Below are 9,939 nucleotides of genomic sequence, written 5' to 3' on the forward strand. Positions count from 1 at the left end.
GGGGGGAAGTCTTTTCCAAACCGTGGGGACACACACCGTAAATCCTTTTTTCTTCTGTCTAGTCTAAATCAGACTTCCTGGAGTTTATGGCCATTAGATCTTGTTATCCCTTGGGGAGCTCTGGTGAACAGCTGTTCTTCCAGACCTTATATACCCCTCTTATGTAATTGTAGGCTGCCATCAAGTCCCCCCTAAGCCTTCTCTTCTCCAGACTGAAGAGTCCCAGATCCCTCAGCCTCTCCTTGAATGGCATGCCCTCCAGGCCTTGGATCATATGAGTGGCTCTCCTCTGGACTTTCTCAAGGTTTTTGACATTCCTGTCTCAGTGAGGAGTGCAAAACTGGATGCAGTACTCCAGCTGTGACCTCACTAAAGCAGAGTAAAGCGGGAGGATGACATCCCGAGTTTTGCTTGAGATGCATCGGTAAATGCACACCAGAATTTGGTGTGCTTTGCCAGCTACAGCATCACATTGGTGACTCACATTCTTGTTGTGGTCAATCAGGACCCCCAAGTCTCTTTCAGTCATGGTGCTAGTGAGCGTAGCACTGCCAAACTTGTAAGTATGTTGAGGGTTCTTCCTACCAAGGTGCAGCACCTTACACTTCTCTACATTGAAGGATATGCCCTTTCCCAGGCCTCCCCCTACCACCTCTCTCTCTGTTATATCTATCCCTACCAGGACATGATCTCCCAACCTGACTCATTCCACTTAAAAGGACTTCTGTCTTTTACCTTTCATTTTTTCCAGAATGGGTAAGGGGTACAAAGAGACAATGACAGGCAAAAGTGTCTGAAAAAGCATCAGGAGGATAATTTGTACTGTTCTGGTGTCTCAGGCCTATGCTCTTCTTGCATATTTAAGATCCTTAAACAATTTTATTTTGTTTTACTTATAAATTAAAGCATTTATCTTTGTCAATCTGATTAGGAAGCCTTAAATGCAGCTGTAAAATTGCAAAAATTGCATCTGGAGGGGAGTGGACATCTTGAGTTTCAATGTATATCTTGCTGCAATACAGAAAGTTAAACAAAAATAATAGTTTATAGTTTTTGCTTTAACAGGATCATCTGCATCCAAGGACCAGTTATACTACTGTCCTCAAACAGAGAACCAGAAGGAAGAAGAGATGAGGGACCATTATGATGGGAAGCAAAAGGAAATGATCAGAAAGTACAATCTGCCTTTGGAGCTTCCAGAGGAGATATTGGAACAGAAATAGATGTCCTGGGCTACAGCGAAAAGGATTCAGGAGAGGGAAGAGTGAGAGGTTGTTGGATTCAAGGTTCATAATATGATTCTAAACATAATGCAAGACTTTAGGGACAATAGGAAGGGAGCTGGCAGCAAAGGCTTTCTGTGCTCTAAGGCCACAAAGGCTATGGACTAATGCAACTTTTAAATCACATTAAACGGTGATGGACAACTACTGATTGGGAGCATGCATCAGCAGTTAAGACACAACTACTATCTGCATTCTATTTTAATTAAAGAAGTTAAATTGCTGTAACTTTAAATGAAATAGTAAAGTTCCAATGGTTTTGCTACAGGAACATTCAGAGATAATAGTTACATCTTAACAGCTTATATCTTTTTTGATGTTATTTTTAAAAGTTTAATTAAATATCAGTACACTTGATATTAAATCAACCTGTCTGTATTCTAAAAGCAACCAGTGACTTCTGGGTGTGGGTGACTAGCAAGTATGTGAACATATGGTCATGTTTACAGTCATCACTTCTCATAAAAAAATGGCCAAGTGATGATGGATACCTGACCATGTGAACTTACAAAATGAGGGAAATGGCTGTCCCTTGTGCTTTTCACACCTGTTTAAAGACAGATGTACTGCTACTCTCATCAACCATTTAAATAGCAGGTTTGCTAGTACTGTTCTATGTTGCACTGCTAAATGCTAAGGCAGCTGTACTGTTATTTCTTACTTTGAATACATTTTTCTTTGTTCAGTCCCTTTGTTTCTGTGAGTGCTTTGACTGTTCTTGAGGGGATGGGTACTTAACATCACAGTTTTAGTTCAACATTATAACAAATGCATATTCTCAAAGTGTGCTTCTATACAGAAACACTGATACAGAGCACCCAGCTGCTGCTGTTATTTTAAGCTTGGCAAAGGGAGTAGAAGCTAAGTGGGTGGGGGCAAACCAGCAAAACACACATGCCTGTTGTTCAGACAAAGAGGTACTAGTACCATTACACAGAATAGGAAAAACCCCACTTAGAATACTGTACACAGATCTGGTTACCAGATAAACTTAAATGGAATTGGATACAAAAATCACTTCTATGGCACTTAAGTAAATGGAGACCTTTTCTTCTGAAAGAAGATTAAAGGATCTTGTCTTGTTTAACTTACCAATATGGAAACAGAAAAAGGATGCAATTCGTTTTTAAAAATATATTTGTGGGGTGCCTATTAGAGGAGAAGCAGAGCTTTCTAGGCTGAAAAAACAGCAGCAGTACAAGCTTAAATGCCTATATGCTGGCTATGAACATATGAAGACTTAGAACGATCAGAGGCATGAAGTTTCAGAATGGTCTTATTAGCCAAGAAGTGAAAGCAAGGAAACTGAATCATTTTAAAATTCAACTTGATAAATTTTTGAAGGCATGGTACAACAGGACAGGGGAGTTCATAAGAACTGCTATTTTACTGGCTCAGACAATAGGTCTATATTGCCCAATATCCCATGCCACACAATGGCAGAATGTGTATGCTGATCAGGAGAGTGAGAGGGGTATGGCCAGGGTTTTCCCAGTTTGTCTCCCACTTGTGGCATCCAATATTTGGGGTCTACAAAGTTTTGATTGGGAGGCTGTAGTCCCAACTCCCATGCTCAATAGCTACTGATGCCCCTTTCCTTCAAGAACTGGCCAAACTCAAAAAAGGATTAGAGAAAATTGGTAGCTTCTACAGCATCCGATGGCAATGAAAACAACAACACACATGCCTGTGTTTTTTAACCTGAATTGCCTGCTGAGTGAAAAAGATTATTTTTTGTTTGTTTTAAACTTACTACCTACTAGTTTTATTTTATGACCCTTAATTCTTGTATTGAGAGAGTAAATAATAAATACTTGTTTACTTTCTCTTTACCATTTATTATAGTGTAAGCCTTTACCATTCCTACCCCCTGCCAAATGTCTATTTTCTAAGCAGAGTATACCTAGTTTCTCTTCATATGGAAACCTGACAATAGCACTAAACGTCCTTGTTGCCCTTCTCTAGTTCTTCTATATCCTTTTTGGGGTGTGGGGAACAAAACTAGACACAATTTGCAATGTGTGGATACACCATGGATTTGGAGAGGCATAAGGATACTTTCTGTGTTGCCAAAATTCCCTCTTCAATAATTTCTAACATTTTGTTTACCATTTTGACAGTTGCTGATCAATAAACTTTAGTGAATGGTCCAGAGATCTCTTTCATGCATAGTGTCCATTGCAGTGTAGGTATAGTTTGGGTTATTTTTGCCAAAGTGCGCCACTTTACACTTCTCAAGTTTGAATTTCATCTGCTATTCAGTTGCCTACTCAGTAGTGCAAGGTCCTTCTTTAGTTCCTCATTACCGGCCTTGGTCTTTACCACTTTGAATAATTTTGTGTCATCTGGACATTTGGCCAACTCACTACTCACCCCCTTTTCCAAATAATTTTTGAATATGTTAAACAGCACCATCCCCAACATAGATCCCTCGCTTACTTCTTTCCATCCTGAAAACTGACCACTTAGTCACTTTTTTCTCCCTGTCCTTCAGTCAATTTCCAATCCATGAGTGGACCTTCCCTACAATCCTATGACTACCTAACGTTGTTAAGAGCTTTTGAAGGGGGACCTTGTGTAGTAAGTGCTGGTCCCCAGGGGTGGCCATACAGCTCCTGCTTTACCCTGGCTCTCTAGGTATCCCCCACTTTTTCCCCTGTCTACCACACTTGGATGCAAGTATTTAATTTGGAACAGGGAGGGTGCCTAGGGGTCCCAGAGCAAGGGACCCCTTCTAACAGGTGATATTCTATCACCCTAATCACCGTAACAGCTAATGTCATGACCTCTGACATCCCCTCTAGCCAGGTCTGTGCCTCACAAGTGTTGTCATTCAATCACTTCCCTTTTGATGGGACCTTGATCTTCAACCCTTTCATCTTGCTGGGCCTCTTAGCCCAGATCCCCTATATTGGGCCCAGCTTCTAGACTCCAGTCTTAACCCTGATCCCAGGTTCCTAGCCTACTTTGGCCTCATCTCTGCCCTGTTCTGGGATCTAGGCCTTCTGGCTTAGATTTCAACTTTTTCACAGCTGCTACCTGTTAGCACCTCAAGATCAGCACCTGGTAGGGCTCAAACAGCTATGTACCCTTTGGGCACTTTAGGACCTTCTCCACTCCAATAACACAAAATAGCCCCTCACAGGGTTCAAACATAACCCCAGCTGCTGGCTGTACCACCAGGCTTCCCCTTACCCTGTGCTGTATTCCTTACAAGTCAGAAGAAGTCTACCTGCGTTACTCCCAGGGTAGTCCTCCCTTTCCTTAGCAGCCTCCAGACCAAACTGCTGCCTGTGCTCAGACCTGGGCTTACAAATTCTCTAAGCCCTGTTCCCTTCCAGCCAGGTAACTTCCCCAAACTGGCTGCAGGTGTGCCCTTTACCTTGATGGGCCACTTACAGCTGAGGCAGCAGCATCTCTTTGCTGCCTTCCCTCTTACAGCTGGCCCTATTCAGCTTTCTGAGTTGTAGATGCTGCAGTTTCTTCCCTTAAAGTAACAGGAGCTCTAAGATCCCTCTTACACCTTGTCAAAGGATATTTGGAAGTCCAGATATACTATATTAACTGGATCACCCTGATCCATCTGCTTATTGACACCATCAGAAACTAATATGCAAGATATATATATATAATCACGTATTTGTAATTCCCATATTTTTGCTTTTGTTGCTTCTCCGTAGGGGTCAGGAAAGATTTTTTTTTCTCCTCATGGATACTACTGGCATCTGGGAAATAACCATCTTCCTCTGAAGAATTGTGATATTCAGCAAAGGTAACTCTTTAGATTTTGCCTGGAGAGTTGGTATTAATAAACAATCAGAGATTTCTGGCTACAAATCCATAGGGCCAAAGAAAAGTAGGACTGGAAGGAACTTTTGGAAATCATCTAATTCAGCCTTTTGCCTAAGACTAGCTGATCCCTGTGAAAACCATCCTAGACAACTGTTTGTCAAACCTGCTTTTAAAAACTTACAAGGATAGAGATTCCACAACTTCCCTGAGTAGACTATTCTAATGCTTAACCAAAATCACTTACTTTGACTTGCAAGCAATGCTTCTATTATTACACTTACACACATAAGAGGTAGAATGGAATCAGACACTTTGGGTGGAATTCTGTTTCCCTCTGTGCCTCTGACCAGCAGATTACCATAGCCAAAAAATGTCACTTGTGCTCAGATAGCAATTCTGTTTATTTAGCCATGTGGTCACACATGCAGTCAGCTGTGCACTGTTTGGGAAGGTATGCAGCTACATTCCTATCATCAATATGTACTAGTGTGTAAGACACAAAAATGTAGGAAGCCAGAAACCTATGACTAACAGGTCCTAAGTGGAGAAGGACCTTCTGATGCTTTAGTCCCAGTAGCTGAGTGGTTATAGCACTAGCCGACAGTAATCTCCTCTTCATTCAGCAAAGCTCTGAGTCTACAAGACTAGGGACAGACATTACACAAACTGATTTAAGTGATCAGAAACTGCTTTAAGCCTATAACAGAATAGACATTCAGTGCACACAAACCAGTTTCAAAATGGCCCAAACTGGTTTGAGATAAACCCGGGTGAATGTAGCATCAGACTTAACGGATTTGGATCAATCCAGTTTATGTAGTGTCTGTCCCAGACCCCTTCCTGGTTTAACTTAAACTCGAGTCTCCCCCAGAATCTCAGCATGCTCTCTGGGCTGGACTCAGCAGGGCTGGCCCCATCCCTCTGATCTTCAGCCAGAGCAGGGACAGGCAGGAACAGGAGTCTAGCCAGAGAGGAGCTTAATTCCCCTCTCCCTGTCCCACCGGCAGGGACCTAAGCTGGGTCTGCTGGGTCCCCCTCACTGCTGCAGCAGTGGGCTGCCATGGCCACTGAGGCACAGGGGGCAGGGAGCAGGGTTATTCCTCCCTCTACCCCCACTGCCCCTGGGGACTGCAGCTACATCTGCTCACCCTGACCACTGCCACCTCTGAGCAGTCCCTCCTGTCCCCTCCGCTAGATGCCAGAGGGAGGGGGAATTAGCCTTGTCCCTGCCCCCATCAAGGGGCCGTCAGCTGGCCTCTGGCCGTGCCAGGTGGGGGCTGGCCAGGAAGCAGGCCCCAAGCCTAGCAGCCACCACTTCCAGTCCCCCTGTCCTGTGTAGCACCCAGGGCTGCAGCTGCACAAGCAGCTGTGGGCTGGCCAGAGTGGGGGTCTGTTCTGCCCCCTTTGCTTCCAGCTACCAATGCTATGGCTCTACCACACTGCATGGCTCTAGGTGGGAGGGCTGGAAAGCTTCTGCTCAGCGTGTGGAGCTCTGGCTCCAGATCCTGGATGCCTTGGAAGGTAGAAGGAGCCCAGGTAAAAGGTTTCAGTCTGGAGGCTGCAGCCAGAACTCCACATGCAGGGCAAAAGCTGCTGGGCTGAAGCTCCCCCTCACCCCCTACCACCTCCAGGGGAAGCAGGTGAGGGGAAACTGACTTGGTCCGGCAGGGCTGTTTTTATCTCCTTGCCTCCAGCTGCGGCTCATGCTGCACTGCACAGCAATTTTTGGAGCAATTTTTGAATGTCTGTCCCTAGCCTAACTGTCTGATTACCTAACACAGTGATTGAACCATGCCACAGAACAGGCTAATTCTGGTGCTTCTCTTCAGGTTGGCCCCCTGGGCAACTGAGAGAGGGAGTTATATGGAGCAAGAAGAAGTGCTGCATGGAAACAAGCAAGCCTTAATTGTAGCCTGGAGCTTTGTTTCTTATAGGGCAGATCTCCCTCATTGTATTGTTCTCCTTCCATTTAAGTCAATGACTATGAAATGGAATAGGCAATACCTCACGTTAAAAAGAAGTGATGTGTAGTTCGGGTTTTACAGCCATAAAGTAAGATAGTAAGCACTGCAGCTTTATAAACACTGACCTTCACAGAAGCCTTGATTGCTTGTTACCTACAGACCTTCTTGGTCAATTTACCAAAGGCTGTATGTGCCTTCAAGATATGGGAAATAACTATTGACTCAATCTGTCAGTACATAGGCCAAGTAATGAGAAAGTTGAAAATGTTGTCCTGCAGGTCACCAGATATTGTCCTGAAACTCCATGGAAGTTATCAGCTGTGGTTCAGGAAAATGCAGAATTAAGAATTCAGGAATACACCCCAGGAGGTAAATACCTTTAGTCACATTAGTACTAAGCATGCAATAATTTAAAGTTCATTCAAGAAGCTGTTCCTTGAGGGGTTATCATAGACCATTAAGTATTTTACTGAAAGGTCAAGTTGTAGTGATTATCTACAAGGACCCTTAAGTCGTTTTCTGGGTCACTGCTTTCCAAGTGTGTCCAGCCCTACAGAAATGACTTACATACTTGGTTATAGTGTGCATTTGAGTGTATTAAAATAAGTTTTATAATATTATTGCCATTTAACCTAGTCTTTGAGATCACTGTAACAGTAACTTATCATCTGTGTTATTTTCTACCCCATCAGTCTTTGTGCAAAAAGCAAATGTTACCAGCAAATAATTATATCCTGGTAACTGATGGAAAAAAAATATATTAGTGTTGGCTCAAGAATTGATCCCTAAGGGACCCCATTAGATACAGTCATGCTCATTGAAAGCAAATCTGAACTTTGCCCAATAGATTAAACTGCTTATTAAGCTTCCTGCTGCCTACTAAAGGGATAAGAAAATGATGTTTAACAGGAATAGCAGCTAATAATATTTTTAAGACGTAGTAGTAGGTCACTCCCTAAATTAGCATATCTCTTATTATGCTTTATGGTCCTTGGAATCTGAGTTCTGAACATGCTTATACTGCTTCAAAATAATGAGAAATCTCACTGACATATATGCTCTTAATCAGGGATAAAGCTTGCCTTAGCCCCTTGGTATGCAAGTTGTCTTTAAGGCCTTTATCACATGCAATTTACACTGCTTTCCACATAGACCTTTAAGCCATCTAAAAGTCTTAGAACAAACATTGAAAGTATTTGCAATATAAAGCTATGTAGGAGTAGGTTCTATGCACTAGAAAATAAACAATTACTGATAACAAGAGGATGGGTGGGAAAATGAAGATAAATTCATACTGACAAAGCAAGGATGCTAAAGAGGAGAAAGTAGGAAGACAGCTGCAGCTAATGTATCTGAAGTTTCCTCCCCAGTACTCTTATTACCTTAATTTAAAATGAGTTTACTGCTAATAAAGTTTGTAAGCAAAACAAGTTTCAAACAACAGACAAGGGCTTGATTCTCTGGGGACAAAGGATGATGACTACACAGGATCCAGCCCTCTATTCAGGCAAAGAATTAGATTAGTTATAGAATGTGAACTCTTTCTGCTGTAGAGAGTGGTAAACAAACATCCCTCTCAGCTTCACCTAGTCACCTTTGTTATATGCATAGGGAGCAGAGTAATTATATCTGCTGTGTAAGAGAAATAATGACATGCTCAGCTGTTTGGCTTTATTTTTTAAATATGCAGTTTGCTAGGAAAAAAATAAACATGCTCCATGGAAGTCACAGGAAAGGTTGATGTTGACATTAAATTAGCATTTTCAAGTGAATACAATTTTGGCCAAAAGTTAAATGTAGAAATTGTGTGAACCTTTAAAGAGATAAAAATATTCAGCTTCGTATACCCAAAATCTGACTTTCTGAATTAAATTAATATTTTTAATAATTGCAATAATTTGTGTCTTGCTACTAATATGTTTTGCATGAGGGCATCATATTTGACCTTTCCCAAATGTCAGCAATAATATTTAATATTAATATGCTTCACAGCCACTTTAAACACTCATATAATGTTTAATATTAAAAGATAATAATCTTGGTATTTGTACTCAAAATGTCACTGCATATTGCATGAACAGTGATCATGCTGACTTGACTCTCATCTGAAGATGTGCATCCAAATCCTGATGCTATCTGATGGACTGAGAAATTGATATGGAAGAAAAGGGAACTTGTTTCCTTTCCTTACCTTTCCTCCTACCTTTTCTCTTCTTTTCTTTCCTTTTCTTTGGCCTGTAAAATTACTTCTCAGTTAACTTATTTATACAAATTAAAATGTCAATACTGTAAACTGTTTCACTTGCTAATCAAAATGTACAAAAAAGAAGAATACCTCTGCTGTAAAGGTCCGCAGAAATACTGGGTGACTTCTCATACTGATAACATAAACTTGATCTGTGAAGAGAACTTGGAAGAGTACCATCCTTTTTTTTTTATTATTATTTTTTAATCCCTGATTCATGTTCTACATTGACTAAACTCCTTTAGCTCTCATTACATTTCCTAAATGGCTACAAAACAATCCAACTTACACCAGCATTATCACATAGTCTACAGAATACCTGCACTATAGCCTATTCCTATTCAGGTATTAGTAACTACAGTGAGTGGCAAAAGCTAAAAGCAGAAGGCAAATGTTTTAATTAACAACAGAGCGAAGGGCCAATGAGCTCCACTTTCCATTTGGTTTGCCAAAGAGAGGAGACAGCATGTGGAAGAGGAGTCCCCTGCAATGCCTCACCTTCTGAGTTTGTCCATCATACTGCAGGCTGATTAAATTTCATTCATTCTGTCATTCATTCATTACCAGCTTAACTATTTAGAAGAAGTATTCCATTTGTCTACATCCTTTCTCAATTGAAAAGGACCATTTTGATGATTTCTCTTTTGTTTCTGAC

The 9,939-nt window shown here is 41.6% G+C and overlaps 2 long non-coding RNA genes across 2 annotated transcripts in view; one reads left to right on the forward strand and one right to left on the reverse strand.

Moving 5' to 3' along the window:
• LOC102378046 overlaps positions 1-4,562 on the reverse strand; it is an 85,742-nt gene extending 81,180 nt beyond the window's left edge. The window contains exon 1 of the long non-coding RNA XR_323595.1: positions 4,516-4,562. This is a non-coding gene — a long non-coding RNA (uncharacterized LOC102378046). The remainder of the gene's footprint in view (positions 1-4,515) is intronic.
• A 2,758-nt stretch (positions 4,563-7,320) lies between these two features.
• The window catches only part of LOC102378207, a 3,252-nt gene continuing 633 nt past the window's right edge, over positions 7,321-9,939 (forward strand). The window contains exon 1 of the long non-coding RNA XR_323596.1: positions 7,321-7,408. This is a non-coding gene — a long non-coding RNA (uncharacterized LOC102378207). The remainder of the gene's footprint in view (positions 7,409-9,939) is intronic.

The sequence above is a fragment of the Alligator sinensis genome, unplaced genomic scaffold (assembly GCF_000455745.1).
Source record: "Alligator sinensis unplaced genomic scaffold, ASM45574v1 scaffold231_1, whole genome shotgun sequence".
Lineage (NCBI taxonomy): Eukaryota > Metazoa > Chordata > Crocodylia > Alligatoridae > Alligator > Alligator sinensis.